This window comes from Leptidea sinapis, chromosome 43, assembly GCF_905404315.1.
Source record: "Leptidea sinapis chromosome 43, ilLepSina1.1, whole genome shotgun sequence".
Classification (NCBI taxonomy): Eukaryota; Metazoa; Arthropoda; class Insecta; order Lepidoptera; family Pieridae; genus Leptidea; species Leptidea sinapis.
Genome location: NC_066307.1, coordinates 564,860 through 584,846, shown reverse-complemented (window position 1 = coordinate 584,846; position 19,987 = coordinate 564,860). Strand labels below are relative to the sequence as shown.

Sequence of the window (19,987 nt, the reverse complement as noted above, 5' to 3'; positions counted from 1 at the left end):
ATAAGCTCGAAATTATAAAATTAATTTTTAATGTTGTGACGCAATTAAATAACGAACTCTACTTTTTAATGTAGGTAGGTATTGCAATTTTTTACCATGTTGAAATTGTGCGTAGAGTTAGTTATTTAATTTTGCCACAACATAAAACAGGATAGATTTAGTAGTGTAAATATGCAAAATGGAGCTCGAGAGCTACATACATGCGCAAACTTTAGAAGTAGCCGCCATTTTATGACCAGTGGGCAGTGACAGAATTATAGAAAAGTTGAAAGGTTTCAAAGCGAGTGACAGTTGACAAAGCTTTCATTTTCGGGCCAACTAACAGATGGCACTACAGTCTTCTGAGAACGTCACTATAAGGCGTCTGTCCCACCCCAGGTTATAGGGTTCCTGATAATAAAACCCTTCGGGGTACGGAACCATAAAAACAAGATATCCTGTAAATGCGAGACTGGGTTGTGCTTGTCTGATCCTTTTATGGAATATGTTATATTCACACAACCAGCCAATATCAAGCTTAGGTAATCCACAAAGCTTTAAGTATGTAATTATTATTTCTTTTATAATGTTTACGTAAAATATTTACAAAGGGAGTGAAAATTTGGGAGAGAAGGCATTTCATGGAGGTGGGGTGGGGGATTTTAGGAGGTATAAAATTGTACATGGAAGACTTCATTAAAGGACAAATGGTCTACATTTCCTTCATCTAGTCCACAGTCACACGGAGAATGGTCTCTAATCCTAAATTTGGCTAGAAATACTGGTGTGCAAAAATGGTTTTTCTCGTGTGGGTCTTGTAATACCGAAGGTACTAACGGCCGTTCCCAATATTTAGTCTATCTCTTACTTGAGATAAAAATCGTAACTATCGTTGACTTTTCTGTCCCAATAAACTTATCGACGTTAACTCACCTTATCCGTACACCCTGTCAGTCAATGGGACGACGTATAGCTTACCAGCGATAGAAGTTTGTATGGAAATTTCAATTCACGCGTCCCAATATAAGGCGACAAGAATGACTTATCGGGTATATTGGGACAGCTTCAGATTATTCACAGCTAATTATTGACAGTAGAAGTTAGTAATTTATCTCTATCTATAGTATATTGGGAATGGCCGTGAGCTTTGCCCTTGTCACGTAATAATATGTATATTCGGTGCTCTCGCTGAAGTAAAACATCGTAAAGAAACCTACATGCCATATTGTGAAATTCCAGCATCTTACACCACCTGTGTTCATCCAAGGAACTAAGCGTTTCCAGGTTATCACAGACTATATTGTAGTCAGATAACCACGGTCGGCAACGCTTCAGTCGACCACGATGGCCCAGTAAGAGTTAGTGCGACAAACAAAGCGTAGGTACGAGAGTAACAACTTCACAGCTGAAATCTAAGTGATCGGACAGCCTGGCAGTATATTTTGATTATTTAATAACAATGACAGTACAATAGTGTATATTTTATTCAAAAGAGCGAAAAAAGAATGCTGGGAGAGTTTCTTGCGCCGTTTCTTCTCTGTCAGAGCGCCATTTGTTTCCGAAGCGGTAGTGGTGTTTGAACTGACAGTAAAACGAATTCTAAGGAATCAATTTTGAGAAAACAAATGCCTTTTGAATCCTCTGGTCCAATACCTACAAACTGTTCTGTGTACAATACAATAACATAATAATAAAAGTAGTTTAAAAAACACGCTTTAATTTAAAAGATGATGGTTGAAATTTAAAATGAACAACAATTCCTGCTTTATTCCAATTATGCCGACGATAGATGAAAAATAACTATAAAGATATAGTTATTTTTCATCTATCGTATATAAGAATATATAAAATTCTCGTGTCACAATGTTCGTTCCCGTACTCCTCCGAAACGGCTTGACCGATTCTCATGAAATTTTGTGAGCATATTGAGTAGGTCTGAGAATCGGCCAACATCTATTTTTCATCCCACACATTTTTTTTTAAATTTATTTGACATTTTTTTTAAATTTGTTTGATTATGAGTCAGCATTAAAAAATACATACAACTTCAAATTTTCACCCATCTACGATCAACAGTTACTTTTGTATCGCGATTTTAATATCGGCAATACAACGTTTGCTGGGTCAGCTAGTATTATATAAATTAATAAAAATCTAATTTTGCAAATTGAAAAATGGAATAATTTATCAAATTACTGTATTGTCATTGGTCCTCGATAAATTTACGAAGTTTGAACGAAATCTGGCCGTTTAAAGTGGGTCAAAATGGCGCCCAAAATATGTGTCGGTTACAAACAAACATACAAGTACAAGTGAAGCTAATAAAAAGCGTGTAAAAATCAAAGGTACGTCAAGTCAAATAACATACGCAATAGGTACGTCAAATCTTTAACCACCACTAACCTTAGTTTGAATTTTACTCAAAACCCAGAGAAAAATCATAACGGACCACCATGGTGCGGAATTCCGAAACTGATTATGGACAAAAAATATTACAAATATTTCTTATCTTTTAAATCATAAACTTAACTATCTATACCTTAAACTTATGTAAATAAAAAAAAGTTTACAAATTTTTATATTCACGGGTAAATAAAACAATATTAAAAAGTGTTATATTTGTCAAAAAATCCTAAACAAATTTGATAAGAACTCCGTATAACTCGAAATGAGACGCTCTAATGGTTGTTTATAAGATTTTTTTAGTTTTTCATCAGGTTCTTCAAGGTGAGGCATGAACCAAGTCACTGAAAGAAAAAAGATTAGGTATTACTCATTTATCTGTTTTCCAAGGTTGGTTTCTCGACGTGCGAATTTACATATTCATATTATTATCATTTCTGTAGGCCCTAGATTATAATGAACCCAGGAACGGGCATTGAGCGGTTTTGTTGAAAACGTTCAATAAGACTTTTATGTGTCGGTCCCAATATGTCTTACCCAAGTGTCAGGTTTGAATGAGTTTGTTATTCTATATGACATACTAGCTGACCCGACAGACGTTGTTCTGTTCATAATAAATAAAACTCTTGCGGATGGATTTTTCGAAAATCCGTTCTTCTGACCTCTACTCGTTGAAAAGAATATTCCTACCAAATTTCAAGTCTTTAGCTCTAATGGTTCCAGAGATATCGTGATGAGTGACTATATACGTGGAAATCTATTATATATATATACACACATATATATATGTATATATATACATATGTATATATATATGTATATACATATATATATATATATAGATTAATACGTTGCGGGGATTCTAATCTGGGTTCTGTACTGTCTTAGTACGAAAGCGATTTGTTTTATTTGACATAATATTATATATAGATCTTAGATAATTTATATAAACGTGATACTAACATAATTTTGTTCCCTCTGAATCTGTTAATTTTTCTTTCTTTTTATCTTCATCTTCAGTATTGTCTTTATCAGAGTCCATAGTTTTATCTTTGTAATATGATTTCACTAAATCCATTAAATCCTTGCAAAAGTCTGACTCGCCGTTGTCGATAGCTGCAAATTAATTTCAATCACTGCAAGTTAATAATTTAAATTTAAATCTATTTAACACTGTCTCCTCTCTTATTTCTTTTGGTAATTTATTAAATTTGGTAAGTAATAAATTAAATTCGATACGGACGAAGTGATGGGCACCAGCTAGTAATCAATATTTGAGAATTATAAGAGTCACAACATTTGATCATTACTACCTTCCTATCACATTTTCAAATGACTTACCCTTTGCATCAACAAGTTCGCATAAGACCTGAAACATAAAAGCTAATGATTAAATATAGACCTAGGTACTTTACTCATGTCCGTAGGGCGTTCAATAAAAAAATGAGAAATAGTATGGTATGTTGGCGGTCACTTATTGAATCAAATTTTATAATTCGATATAATCGCTTTAAACACCTAAAACAAAAATTTCTGTACTGCAGTGGCTACATTTTCATCATCATCGAATATTTATCCTTTCAAGTAATCCTTCAATTAGGAAATAGATGGAAATCACTGGGGGCTATGTCGGGTATGGAAGATGCTCAAGTATTACGAAGCCATCATATCTTGCAAGACTTGAAGATTGAAAGGTTCACGTGGGATTTAAGTCCACAGTAGTAAGAAGGATTGTTTACGATGTAGTGTGATTATTACCTGGACAATTGAGTATTCATTTGTTTAATGTATTGGTTGACTAAATTGCTTGCGTGCGAATATAGAGTAGTAGTTATTAAGTAGTAGTACTTATTAGGAGTCTTGTCCCTTCACCCCAAAATAAGATTGGTGGCAGAACTCAATTCCGGATTAGCCTATTAAAGAATTATGCAGTTGCGTAAGGCATCAATAAGAATATCGGGGGGCACCATAAAATATTTTCCATTACATAAAAGGCTATTAAGTCTGGCATTGTGCGCGACTCATCACTCATCTCGTACCAAAGACGTTTCTATATACATTTATAGAACGTCATTGCTTGTCTCGTTTTAATGAATACTTACTATTACTTAAACTTACTATTTTCTTGCTGATAGGGGAATTGATAGTATTTATATTTGATACTGGCGTACTTTGCTTAGGGCTAAGGGCATCAAGTAATTGAGGAGTTAATTAAAATTAATCGAAAAATATATTCTGTAGGTATGAAACTAATTTCTCAAAATGTAGGCATTTGTACTGAACAGCCTAGAATATTAGCACAGTGGGTTAATAATTATTCTTTAGACCAATAATTACATTCGCTCAGAATCAAACGACAAGAAGAATAATGCATGGTATATAAAGAAATGTTTTTAAGTAGTTATTAATGTTCTTGACTGATCATGGCGAGGTAGATAAAGTTATACTTAAATGAAACGCAAACGGAAAACTTAAAGGAAGCTAATTAATTTAAATGCCAAATCTCTTCACCGAACAGACCACCCTACACATAAACAATAAAGAAGTCAGTAAGTAATTGAAACGAACGTAAATCACAAGCTCTGGGAATCAATAAAACCAAGCTTACAAAACATTAAAATTTACTTAAAAAGTAAGCAATAAAATGTCCTGAACAACTTTCTTTTTGCCAGCCTTCGACAAATACATAAAAGTTACGACTTACCAATATTGAAACGACACAACCGAACAGCATCTTAGTCGAGGACATGTTTTCGTGAACACGAAATAAGATGAATCTTTTATACACTACAATTGTTATGGTTAATTTGTTATATTTGTGGATTCTTTTGAAATGTAACTAACACAAGAAATACGTGACCAGACTAAAATTGACTTTATTGCGTCTCGCATTTCATTGCCAAAGTCCATTACGATGTATGTGCCTCTAATTTGAGCCAAATAATATCCGTCGCATATTTTAAAGGTTATATAAAAATATAATATGTTGTACGCAACTTTGTTTGCATGGATATTTTGACGTTTTGACTTTAATTTTACCCACTGAAGAACACAAACAAATATATCTCACAGGAAGCGTACATTTTATGGGATAAAGCCATTCTTCGTGATTGAGTCAAACATCCTAGTTTTAAATAAATTACATTTAAGAATCATTAATCTTTAGTACTTTTTGTGAAATCCAAATTCCTCTTTCCTTATAAATGTAGCATATAGTCGCCAGATGATAAAAAATCGCCACTAGGTACCGAACTCCTCTACATACATATCTATCTCATATAGATACATATACTGATTATCGAGTGACTTGAGAGCCCTGAGCTATAAGTTATAACAGACTTGAAAAAACAAACCTAATTTACAGCTATTCGTAATAAGAACACATAAATTTTTTTTGGACAGTACCTAAGGAACGAGACCCAGCACACCGTTAAGGTCATAAAAATCTTAATAATAATATTATTAAGATTTCTATGGTTCAGCTGATGGTAATTGATACGCCCCGCACATTGCGCTCGTCACGCAGGACGCCGTAACTAGTGAGATACTGAACAAATGAGACATTAGATGTTAAGTCTCGTTTGCCCAGTATCTCACTAGCTACGGCGTCCATCAGACCGATACACATTAATAAAACAATGTTTAGAAATCGTGCCTGTTTGTCAGTTCGTTTGTGATATGTGATGTTTATGTCAGCTAATGATAGAAACAGCTTACTAATATGAATGCTGGTTTCAGTACGGTTACTTAGTATTTATACGATTTTTATTAGCTTCACCTGTATGTAACATACATACATATAGTTTGTAACCTACTCATTTGACTTTAAACTAAAACTAAGCCAGATTTCGTTCAAACTTCGTAGAATTATCGAGGACCGATGAAAATACATTAATGCAATAAAATTATTCCATTATTCAATTTGCAAAATAATATTTTTGTTAATTTATATAATTTTCGTCTATCGTCTATAAGGCAGGAATTGATGTTAGGTACTTTAATAAATTTCAACCATTATCTTTGACCGATTTATGTAATATTAGAAAATTTTCGAATACCAAAGAGAATTTTGTGCTTTTTAGCGTGGTTTTCAATTCTTTTAAACTGTTATATAATATTAACTATTAAATAAATAAATAATTATTATTGTGTATTTTATATCTTGTCAAGTGTCTAATTTTTAATTGTAAATTGTCATCAATTAATATAAGTTAGTTTTGAATTAGATGCAGACAATGTTACAGTGAGAAGCTCGTAACTGATCTTTACAATAACTTATATATTTATTGAAATATTTTGAGTTTTCTTTAGTGTTAATTCCGCCAATATTTGTCTTTTAAACAAATCGACACGTGTTTCGCCTCTACACGAAGCATCCTCACGACATGTTGACTCGCAAAAATCTGGCATGAGACAGAAGTTATATAAGTTAACATTTGTCTGAACTTTGAATGCACTTCCTAGACGTATCAGATTTGAGTAGTTATTTTTGTATATTCTAGCCTTATTTACGGAGGAATATAATAATATACTTACTATGGATTTTTAACGACGAGATTACGTATTATAAATCTATGAACGTTTGTTGCACACACGAAAAATTGTCACGTTCCGCCTGAGCCGAGCGTGCAAGCGCGAGCGAGGAACCAGCGATAGAGAGACACGATCAAGTGGCGAGTGCAATTATAATAGGTTAAAAATGTTACAAATTTGACTTAACAATTATCATGACCCATGTAAACGATCGTAATAAACAGATGTTATCTAATGACGTTATTAATGTTATAATATATAAAAAATTAACGTCTAAGATTACGTTATGTCGTGTTTATTTATTGTTATGGCAACAATAGCAACATGCTGTATATAATACGCCTTCTTCTTATACATTACTATAGATGTTGTATGACACAAATAAGTATTATATGCGGGTAAAACGTTGGGGCACAGCACAGCTAGACGAGTCAATGAATCTATTGATAATACTGATCTCTAGTCACCCTCTATGTGTGTCCATCTTACTTGATTGACTTTCTAGCTATGTGGGGTTCTTTTATTTGACCATTTCACCCGGCTACTTCATAATTAAAGTGAGAAATTCATGTTAAGTTAGGTTATCTTAGTGCAGTTTTATTAAGGCGCTTATTGAACTATAATAATAATATACTACTATATCATATTTCTTGAAGTCAAAGTCAAATAACTGTTAGTTATTCATATATAAATTGGATAGGTTGCTGAAGTTATGCTGAAATTATTATTATTTCCTTTAAAGTTAAAGTTATTATATATTTTATTATATGAAATGCTCACATAATGCCTCTATTTATTTACGGTATGTGTGGATTGATGCTCTTGTGTTTATAAGTATTAATTTACTTTTTTTTCTTTTTTTGACTTACTCATGTAAGCCTTTCAGTTTTTGACATTTGAGGATTTTTAAAGCAACTAAAATGTAAATCTTGGCTTAAAAGAGTGGCAATGAGTTTCTTGGTACATCTTCTCATTACCTCAACCGTTTACGAAGTAGCGGTAAATTCAATAAGAAACAATATTTTTATATATTTTTTGACATTCATAAGTGTCATTTCTGTGACCTAAGTACATGAATAAAGTGTTTTTGAATTTGAATTTGATAATTTGAAGCAAACGCTACGAATAAAAAATACTCAAATACTTATCGGACAATGCCGTATCATCGTAGAAGATATAAATCAAATCAATCAACAAATAATGAACTATTGGTTTATATTAATTATTGTAGCTGCGGTAGTAAAAATATACGCTCTGTATAAAGTCAGCTGTCTAACTTATGCGTTTTACAGGATTGCTCATTAATCTGTTAGCTTGACTAAATAATAGGACCCTATTATTGAATCTCCACAGTCCTTCCGTACACTTTTGTACACTGACCTGTATATATACCACTGGACAGGCACAGAACTGCAATTTTTTTGTGCCTATTTGAAGCGCCATTCCCGAGCGTCCAGAGAAATAATTTTGACGTATAATACAAATGGCTGCGAAGGAACGTACAGTACTCTGAAGTATGAACTAAATGCTAAACATTTTATTTCGTTCGTTTTCCGTGTTATACTTCAAGAATCAACGTTATAAAGTACACAATTTTTTTTGTAAATAGTTTCCCACCATCTATCGATGTTTGCTGAAGTTGTCATCACCAGTTTTAGTACCGCAGACTCTCGCTACATGGCAAACAGCGCCAAAATGGCGAATATCAAACAGGCAAAAAAGCACTTTGACAGCCGCCAGTCCAGTGGTATTTAGTAGAGGTCAGTGCCTTTGGTACCTTTCGGATACCAAACCCTAACTATACATCTCACAATACCCCATTCTATGTTCTTGGGTATCTTGAGCAGTCTAGCTACATGAATATATATAGTTATAGGTACTATCTAAATAATATATGAACATAAAGTTGAGCGTCGTTTTTCTTGCCATAAAAGACATTACCTATGAATAGAGTACCTACAGCAAATTCTGAAACAAAAATTATTTTACGCGTGATTAACAACGTTCTTTATGAGTTACGACACGATAACGATATGACAATTTTTTCATGTTGTGTAGTCGGTTCCTTTTACAAAAGATTACAGTAAGCGTAATTCCTAATTTAAGGTTTTTCAGATAGAACTACTCATATTTAATTTTGTTATTGTTAAATCAATATAGAGATGGTTTTTAATCATCGTTAAGCCACATCATATTCAGAACTTTTGAGAACGCTGTTATAAGACCAAATTTTTTTATAGTTACATACATTAATATCCATTAATTATCCTTGGCAGGACTTTAAATACATTTAAGAGTTTGAGCGGCAACTATTGGTATAGTTTAAATTAACTGACCACCCCATTACTTAATTACATTAATCATAAGCTTTAGCCAACTGTATTCAGTTCTACTTCGGGAACTGAAAAATGTTCAAGACATACTGAGTTATGATATACCTACTACCTGTATATAATTATACGTATATTATTCTACATTTAAGAAATGTACGACAAACTTTCTTCTTTCTTTATCTAAGACATCTAAGAAAATGACAATGGATTAGGTCTGTAATACTGGCTTTAAGCTTAAGATTATACGAAATATATAATAAAAAAAAAGAAACAAACAAAACACAAACAACATATTTAATTTTAGTTTATTCTTTCAAATACCCCATACAACAAATTCAAATACCTTTTTTATCTAATGAATATCACCATCGACTATTTGCGTTTCGACTATGGGCGACATAGGTAACGTAGTTTCAATAAAAGCATTATTATTATTATCGAAATGGTTTGTTTACGAATAATGCCTATTCGCCGCTATTGCCATACAATGGTAGGTAAAATGGTGAAATGGTGGCAGTGATAACTTATCACTCACTCACACCTAAAATACTGATTAAATTTAATAACCGATTCAGATGAATTAATAAGCGGTAACGACATATTGTCTGTCCTTTCGTTATTATCGTGTGTTATAAATGTATCCGGCATTATTCGTGAGCAGCGTGAACGAAAGCATTAACTATGACTCCATCGGGTTTGGCTGTCAAGGCCATATTGGTAAACTTGTAAGTTTATCGAACATAAATTATGTATTTAGTTATTATTCTTTCGGGTCTGGGAAGTTAATCTGAAAACGACAGTCATTTTACCATTTTCCTTTATATGATAAATAATAATAATTTGAGCTTTGGTTACTCAATCAAGATTAATATAGTCCAACTTAAAAATAATTGTATCCTGTAGCGATTATGAGAAGTTGCATCAGCCTACATAAGTACTCAATAAATTTGGGTGCTAACTATAATTAAATATATGTATGAACATAGTAAGTACCTAAAACAGTTAACCTTTCTATCACCTACAATAGACGGTCAATTCACGAGCGCGACGCATGGACTAGACATCGCTTCCCTCGCCATATTTTAAGGAAGGAAATGGCCCCATCACCCCCAGAAAGTTCCCTCTGAATATAGGATAAATATAAACGACGTGATAGTGTGATGTGATCCCGATCACATTACACTGCGCCCATCAACACAGCACTAATAGCAATGCTCTTTTGCAGCAGAAATATGTGTAGTGGCATTGTTTACTGCTGAACAAACACTGCTATCTAAAGATCTGCTACCGCAATGGGTGACCCGCAAAATTGTCCTTTTATACCATCTTCTTCTCTGTCTTGCTAACTTTGCCTGCCCAATAGTCGTCCTCTGATATTACAGCAGCGTTTTCCTCCATTAGGTCCTTCAGGGTGTAGTAAAGCACAATGGAAATTGGATGTGCACAATGAATAGTGATGGTATTCCACTCTTCTGTCGGTGTAATATGACTCCTTTTCCTCAAATTCTGACTGCAACTTTTGTCAACTGAAAATTCTGCCTACTTCAGTCCGGAGTCGGTTAAATTGCTGCCACCATTGCAGATCTGAACCCGAAGGATGGCACTAGAGAGGGCTATGCTTGGAGTTTCCCTGCGAAATCGTGGAAATCCGCAGGAGAACCAAAGTCACCGACATAGCCCAAATGATTGCGAAACTGAAGTGGCAGTGGGCAGGGCACATAATTCGAAGAATTGATGGCCGGTGGGACAGAAAAGTTCTCGAATGGCGACCACGTATCGGAATACGCAGTATTGTTAGGCCCCCCACAAGATGGACCGACGATCTGATCAAGATCGCCGGAATAGGTTGGACGAGGGCAGCGCAGGACCGGTCGTCGTGGAGATCTACACGAGGGAGACCTTTGTCCAGTACGAACCTCTCTTATACCATATAAATCTACATAACTCGATGATTTGTAGGTATCACAAAAGTAAATTGAATAGTTAACTTATTTAAACCTGATCGAAATATCAACCTCGTTACGACTGTCGATTACTTACGATGAATTGAAAGCGAATTTCCCCCAGTTACTTAGATATGTAAGTAGATAATTTGAGAATTAATTACTTTTCCATCAGCCGTGTAAATTGGCTCTCACTTAAATGACTTTTTTCGACTTATTGAACTTTAACTACAAAAGCAGCTATTCAGTTATTTACTTTGAAGAATAAATTCACTTTTTTGATGTCACAACCAATCATGCAAGACCAGCTAAGAATGCAGCGATATTTTGACGAAAGTTTTTCTGAACACCCAATCGTTTGACATTTATCTAGATGTTTCAAATTACATAAAAGTAGATACTTAATTCTCACGTGAAAAATAATATAACAAAGGAATCGGCTGCACCAAGATGTAGTATTTAATCAACAGCATTATGTTTTCCTCCTAAAAAATAGTCAACATCTCCTCGTGATGCGTCGTGAAAAGGCGAAACATGTATCGGAGTGGTTAAAGACAGATCTTAGTTGAGGTAATAATAAAAGCAACTCGTAACATTAGGATAAATATGGACTTCCGCCAAATTCCATAAATTTACTTAAATCCTGATTTTACAGGCTGGTTTTTAGAGAAGGGCGGTGATGGCCAAGTCGGTAACTACGAGACTTAGACGAAAGTCGTGAAAGGAGTTTTTTGTTAGATATATATAGATTGATCCTTATCAGCAGCAGAGTCCATTGGTCTAATTATACGGGATGTTATATATTTTGAAGCACCATGCGGGTTGAATTCCGTCAAAAGTTCAAGAAATATTAAAAAACTAAATATGCAGTTATTGCTTTCTCATAAATCGAGGGCATGACTCCTTTAACGACTTTCCTCTAAGTCTCGTAGTTTCCGACTTGGCCATCACCGCCCTTCTCAAAAAACCAGCCTACACTATAGCTGAAGAGGCGAAATAATAGATTAAATTGACCAAGGTTCAGCGTCTAGCACACCCAAATGTGTGGTCTAATCAACAGTGTAACTATATAGTGTTATTATATACGCAAATCTCTTCGCACTACACGCCACAAGTTAGGATACCATCCTCACCATTTGGATGTGTGGCGCTCCTCCACAGTGCGGTTTTCAAGGAGCTTTCTTCCACGTACTAGAAAGCTGTGGAATGAGCTTCCTTGTGCGGTGTTTCCGGGACGATACGACATGGGTAACTTAAAAAAAAGCGCGTACACCTTCCTTAAAGGCCGGCAACGCTCCTGTGATTCCTCTGGTGTTGCGAGAGATTGTGGGCGGCGGTGATCACTTAACAACAGGTGACCCGTACGCTCGTTTGTCCTCCTATTCCATAAAAAAAATCTTGCTCCTTACTATTGTACTATTTTATCAATGTACCGTGGTTGGAAGCACTTACAGGCTGTGTCTAGTATTTGCCTAGTGTGCTGGCAGCGTGGCGGTCAGTATAATACCTAAGTACAGCCTGCTTATTCCTTATAATAGTTTGAAATAAAAAAAAACAGTTTAAGGATTAATAAAAACAAAAGTGCTTACACAACGAGCAATGTACACGAAACTCGTGTAATAGTCGCAAGTTCAGTTTATAGTAGCGAGGTTATTGCCCCTCCGTCCTCTCAAATCGGTTTGAAGTTTGAGTGAGAGGGCGCCTTACCCAGAATTCGGAGGCAGTCCTCCTCACAGCGCGGATTCGCGCACACGTGTTTGAACAATTGTGATTACAATTAGTTAGTTTTTATAGAAAATAACTTGTGTTGTGACATACAATATTGTTGTACTTATATCGGATTTGATTATCAGTAAGTACTTTGAATATACGAATAAATAATAAGTATTTTTTAAGTTAACTCCCGGCGATCGAGAAAGGCATTCCGTAATGGTTTTGTGGACTTACAATGTCAGATGACTTGAATAGATTCTTTTGTTATTATTTCAAAAGATACAAACGAAAGCTTACTTGGTGACTGTTTTATGAAAGGAAAAAAAACAGAGTTATATACTCAATAAAGAGATTAGCGAGACTAAAGTAGAAGTAATTAAAAGAAACTGAAATTTCCACCATTTCAATAGTAATTAATGAATAAAGAGATGAATTATTCATTTGGATATTCATAATTGATTGTTGTTTTTTTAAACGAAGGAAAGGTAGACAGATTAGAAGGTGGGAGGACGATTTTAAAAGAATAGCAGGACCGGACTGGATGAGAGTAGCCAGAGACCGAATAAGGTGGAAGTCTTTAGAGGAGGCCTTTGTCGAGAGACAAATTACTAGTTAAGATAATTTAAGTTTTATTTATAAGAAAAAAAAATTAAGTCACTAGTAATAATAAAGGCTATTTTATTTTATTTATTTATTAATTGATTGTTGATATTTAAATAACAGTCAATTGAGATTGGAACTCGTGCAGGATGTTTCCACAACTAAATAAAGAACATTTATTTTTGCGATTGCCTTTTGCCACCATAAAACAACAATATGTGAAAAATTAAAAAAACAATTATATATTTGTTGGACAATTTCACCGTTTTTCACAAAGGGGAACCTGTATTACTAAAACGTTGCTGTCCGTCCGACCGTCTGTCGGCAGGCTGTATTTCATAAACCGCATTAGTCAGGCAGCTGAAATTCAGTCAAAGTTTGTATTGATTACTATACGTTGCCGCTGTGACGAAAAATTGTGGCGAATTCGAAAAACAATAAAACTCCCGTAACAATGAAAGATAAATTATATTTGGATTTATTACATTGTTGTATTGATACAAGGTTACAAAAAGCATGAAGTAATACAGGTTCACTTAGGCCAGTGCCAAGTTCCTATTGTTCAGCACAATGCTTAGGTATTTAGTGTCAACAATAATAATTTATTTCCACGTTTTATGTTACCAAGTAAGTACCTACATACGATGCAATTACGAGTTAAGTTGTCATCGAAGACTTTCAATATCGATAACTTAATATTATATTTGATATTTATATTAATAATGAATATAACGAATTCCTTAATGGCTGGCAACGATATCGTGTTTCATGTTTGGTTTTGAAAGAGACTTGTTGGTGTGACCATGCGGGTCACTCGTTAGAGGAGAATGCCTCTGCCATAAATAAAATTTAGTAAAAAGAATGTCTCTGATCACTAATTCCATTGGAAGTGTTGGATCTGAAAGAGTGATGCTCTTTAACAGTACAACTATGAAGGAATTTTCTTTTACATAGCATACATCAGCTGTAAGAATCGTTGGAGCTCTTAGTACCCTATAGGTTGGAGGCTTCAAATGCTGCCCATTACAATGCAGTGCCACTCAGGATTCCTTAAAAAACCCAAAATTCTGAACGGCACTATAATTGCGATCGTCACCACTATAATATAATCAAACTTTTTCTTCCCATTATGGATCTTTACTCCATTCTGTTTAGTGAAATTAATTAACAATTAACTAAGATCCTGGCGATTTATATTCCTAAAATATGCCCTTTTCTCTCGCTTAACCTTTTAAGATGAGCATATAATATCATTATTGGCCAATTTTAGCCTGCTTAGAGATTTTATTTAGAACCTTCTGGTTGTTTGAGTTTGATTACTGACTAATGGGAGACAGAAACTCATGTATTGTTTTTTGAAATGAATAATCTCCTGCTGTGTTTTATACTATAAATTAAATGTACGATTAATGTTTGTATGAGGCTGTCGAGATTTGCACGTAACAATCGACCTTTGATTTGAAATAAAAAGTATTGGAAAATCTATAATTGCGCAAAAAAATATTGCGTCATACCGTAATCATTTTTTGTTCAATTTATGTGATACATCATGATAGAACAGCTATAGACGCAGATTCGAAACATCATTTTTAATCTGTGGATTATGCCTTCTTTTCGAAGAGCATCCAAGAGGTGAATGGATCAATCACAATTAGAAGCATTTTAATTTATTACAAACATAATACATTTGTTTTTTACAAAATTAACAAAACTATGTCATGTTAAATAGTATTGGTGTACAATTAATAAATATTCGTACAATTTTTATCTAGATTGAATAATTAACATGGCTCCAACTGCAAAAGTTACGGGTATTTTGGTGATTTATTTTCGCACTGTTTATAAAAAAAGAAATCTAAAGAAAAATGAATTTCTATAGATATGTAATAGTTTTTTGTAAAAATTTCATCTCAAGTTTCAAGAAATGGTTACAACCATTTCTTGAAACGGTTGTAACCATTTCTATTTAGCTATTTTATTACGGCAACTATTAGATGCTTGTGTGCGTGGCATCTTGACACTCAATGGCATCTTTCAAATTTTATAACATACGTGCTTCGTGTTATTTTACATTTAAATTAATAAAATACAAACCCCCTTATTTATAATGATCCGCTAACTTTAAACAGCCGCTTAGGAGTGTTTTTTCTCATTCTAACTTAGGTCAATAGAAGAAGACAGAGTGAGAATTAGCAATGCTTGAAGTTAGCAGACTATTATGAATAAGGGGGAAAATATACAAATAAAATTTGATAAACAAAACTTTATGAACGATGTGGGATTCGAACCCACGACCTCCGGCGTTCCATGCCGGTGCTCTAACCAACTGAGCTAACCGTTCCAGTACCGCCTCGTTATAAAATACAAAATACTTACTGATGATATATATCTACTGTGATGATGATATTATGTGATCCCAATGTCTTTTTTATTTCTTGTAGTATTATTTTGACAAAGTTTTACTACGCAACCCGGCCTAATCCTTAATTTAAATAAGTAAACTCATGTCATTGTATAGAACAAACCTTAACCAACTATTAACTAATTACATTTGTTTAAATATTAATATAATGCTCATATTTTAATGGCCACACATTACAAATTTAATTAACTAATGAACAATAAATTGAACGAGTATGTTTCTAATCTGGGGGATACGAAAATATTTGATTAAATATAAATAACCCTCTGTTATGTTTTGTGAAATGACTCACACCATTAGTATTATTGAGAGCCATCCGTATTATATTGAATAGGGTACTTAAAATCTTGTAGATAATCGATAAAGCAAATAAAATAAGAAATAAAAAAGACAATCAGAATTCGTAAAATGTTAAAACAAATATAAAATAAAGTTTACAATAATTAAGCATTTATATCAAGATACCACTTTATTATCCTCAAAATTAGACAAACTTACAACAACAATAAAATAAAAATAAATCAGTGTATTTAATAGTTGTACTTTATATTAAATTATTTTAATTATTCAAACTAGTGACCGATATGAGATCTTTATTGAAATAAAACCAATATTTAAATAAATTAAATCAAACAAGAATAATAAATAACTCTGAATTGTAGTACATTTGATATTTAAATAAAAGTTGTATAATTATAACATTAATTAAATGACTCGCTTTTATTAATTACTGACGGATCACCCTAATTGAGATCATGTTGAATTATATTTTTAATCGAAATATGATAAGCAGGGTGTTGTCTGTTACAGCTGTTAATACTTATGTTTCTTTGCCTATTTTTAAGAGGAATTCCGCTTATCTAAGGGGTGACATCGTTTTTTTTATGAAAATAAGGAACGAGACGAACAGTATGTTCAGCTGATGATAATTGATACGCCTTGCCCATTACAATGCAGTGACGTCAGGATTCTTGAAAAACCCAAAAAATTCTGAGCGGCACTGCAATTGCGCTCGTCACCTTGAGACATAAGATGATAAGTCTAATTTGCCCAGTCATTTCAGACAGACACATTACAGCTTCACGACAGAAATAGGCACCGTTGTGGTACCCATTATCTAGCCGACACCCTGTGCAAGGCAGCCTCCCACTGGCACATGCTTTTAGATATCTATGGAATTTGGTGTCCTGTTATATTTTTTGGCAGTTTCCAATTGTGCACAATTCTAATCAAACGCGGACGTAGCCGCGGACAGTAGCTAGTATAATATAGTAACAGTTATAAGAGATACTTCACTGCACAACTCACAAGTGAAACTTGTTTCGTTATCAAGACCAAACAGACGAACAGAATCCCATGAAAACTCAGCGGTGCGTTATCTACTAACTGATAAACCAATAAAGAGTTAGCTTTTTAGAATTAAGTAACTGATTAAAATAAACTGATTTATTTGGAAAAATTCTTTGTTAGGAATATAGGTATAATTATTAGCATGTGTTCACCAGTGGGAGGCATGTTTGCATACAATGCCCACTAGGTGGCTGCCACAGTTGCTTCGTTATTCGTTACCAGTAATGTGCCAGCATTTATCACGGGGAGTGTTCCGAATTATAACTTGTGCGACACGCCACAAATAAAGAAATCATTCCCACCATCTACATGTGGGGTACAACCAAGCTATGGAATGAACTTCCTTGTGCGGTGTTTCAAGGACGATACGACATGGGCACTTAAAAAAAAATAGCGTACTTTCGGCGACGCTCTTACGATTCCTCTGGTGTTGCAAGAAAATGTGGGCGGCGGTGATCACTTAACACCAGGTGACCCGTACGCTAGTTTGTCGTCCCCTTTCATAAAAAAATTGTATATTGTTTCGATTTGAAGAGCGTCGCAGCTAGTGAAATTACAAGGCTACTAACGTTAATACTTAACATGTTATATCTCAGTGACAAGTGCGATTGCAATACCGTTCAGTCATTCGGGCTTGATCAAAAATCCTGAGTGGCACCGCTTTGTTATAGGCAGGGCGTATCACCATCAGCGGTTTAAAATCGTTGACGTTAAGTTCCAATCCTAAACACGTTTTGCTCACGATTTGAATTTTTTAATGAAAATAAGGGACGAGCAGGACGTTCAGCTGATGGTAATTGATACGCCCTGCACATTATAATGTAGTGCCGCTCAGGATCCTTGAAAAAACCCAAAAAATATGAGCGACCCTACAATTGCGCTCGTTACATTGAGACATAAGATATTAAACTATTATTATTAGCATTAAAGTATTCTCCCATTTTTTCCCTAAAACGTTAACTTAACCAGAGCCGTGCGTCAACGACATTTGAACAACAGGCTCAACAACATAACTTCATCACAATCGCAAGAACTGTCAATTTGAGTTACAACAATACAAAATTTAACTTTTTGACATTAAGGTCGCTTCGATTATATTCTCGTTTTGGGAGAGTTTCATGCGCCGCTTCTTCTCTCTCAGAGCGCCATTTATTTCCGAAGCGGTAGTAGTATCTAGTATATTAGACAGGACATCAAAAAGATTTCTTAAGGAATCAATTTTGAGAAAATAAATGCCTTTTATGTCTTTATGCCTTTTATGAATCCACATGAAACGGTCGTCACTCGTCTATAAAAAAAAATAATATAGAAACACACTGAGCTGAAGTAATAGAGTTTCATTTGACACTTTAGTAACCGTTTTTTTGTAACCTTAACATTATGTAGTGTAAAATGTAGTAGTAAAATTATATTACTGTAAAAGTGCATATATATTTCTTATATATTAATAAGTTGTTTTAATTAAATAGACAATTGAACTTAAGTCAACATTTTATTTTTATTTTTACTGTCCAATAAGCATAAAGAAAGTCCACCCATGGGACTATGGGTATAGGGTATGGGTCCCGTATATAGTATAGACACAGCATAAAGAGTAGGTATAATAGTAAATAAAACTATTAAAAATCAAACGATGCATCTCCTTTCAATATTGTCTCAGTGTTTTGTGGTAATATAACAGGTAAGTACCTTAAAAATGACGCTGAATTACATAACATATGTGGCTGTAATCACTCAATATCAAGTTACCCGATATTTCATACAATTCGCCTTCGTATTCTATTCTAGGAACAAAGGCTGTGTTATTTCTCATGACTATAATCTTCTTATGAAATCTTTCTTTCCGTACAAATAAGTAGAGCTCGAGGCTGTGTTACAAATGATAGCGAGCTTTAAAAGCTGCTTCTAAATAATGGCACCGCTTACTTTTATTTATTTCTTAAGCCTGAAATAGCTTTACTGGAAGTTGGAAGCTCTTGAAAAATTACGCTCGGGCTTCTTATTTCCCTCGTTATAATAACTGGATCATATTTTATAATAAAGTTGCACTAAGTTATACGTTACTTACGTACTTATTAACAATATTTTTATGGAAAACGAGGACATAAAAGCGTTGGTGTTAAGTGATCACTGTCACCCACATTCTCTTGCAACACCAGAGGAATCACAGAAGCGTTGCCGGCCTTTAAGGAAGGTGTACCTACTTTGTTTTGAAGATATCTGTAAACACGAAGGAAGGTATGGTAAATTATATAAATGTTATTGACTTTTAAGCGGTCCTACGTTGTGCACTTGAAACTTGATGATAGATAGATCAAGCTCGAATTTTATTATTATTATTGTGATCTTGATTGGAATAGACTGAAGCTAAAAATGCAATCTATATTTAACACTGATTCTGTTTATCTAACATAGTACGGTTGGTAATGAATTTAAATTATAGTTTGATAAGTAGTTAGCTGTAGCAATTTTAATAAGAATTATTAGTTAAGTATATCCATGACCGAACAACTAGGTCGCTCTGATGTTGGTGCGAGCTGCGTTGATCGGAGGAACGAATGCAGAATGTATCTCCTCAAACAGGTGCGCGCGGAAACTTCAGATGAAGTTTGGCGACGGGTAGAACGATTATCATTTTAATCAATCGACAGTTATCACTAATAGGAATAAAAGCAGAAGTAGTTAGAACAGGATTAGGTAAGGATTTGTTT

The 19,987-nt window shown here is 34.1% G+C and overlaps 1 protein-coding gene, 1 long non-coding RNA gene and 1 other non-coding gene across 3 annotated transcripts in view; 1 reads left to right on the top strand and 2 right to left on the bottom strand.

Moving 5' to 3' along the window:
- Positions 1-2,568: 2,568 nt before the first annotated feature.
- On the bottom strand, positions 2,569-5,219 carry LOC126977043 (uncharacterized). The gene is made up of 4 exons (XR_007732131.1): positions 5,087-5,219; positions 3,724-3,751; positions 3,346-3,498; positions 2,569-2,726 (listed from the first exon to the last, which is right to left on the bottom strand). It is a non-coding gene; the product is annotated as an uncharacterized LOC126977043 (long non-coding RNA).
- A 7,676-nt stretch (positions 5,220-12,895) lies between these two features.
- LOC126977039 (uncharacterized) overlaps positions 12,896-19,987 on the top strand; it is a 74,863-nt gene continuing 67,771 nt past the window's right edge. The window contains exon 1 of the mRNA XM_050825699.1: positions 12,896-13,043. The gene's annotated coding sequence lies outside the window, so the exon portion shown is untranslated. The remainder of the gene's footprint in view (positions 13,044-19,987) is intronic.
- Trnas-gga (transfer RNA serine (anticodon GGA)) lies at positions 15,772-15,845 on the bottom strand. Its single transcript has one exon. It is a non-coding gene; the product is annotated as a tRNA-Ser (tRNA).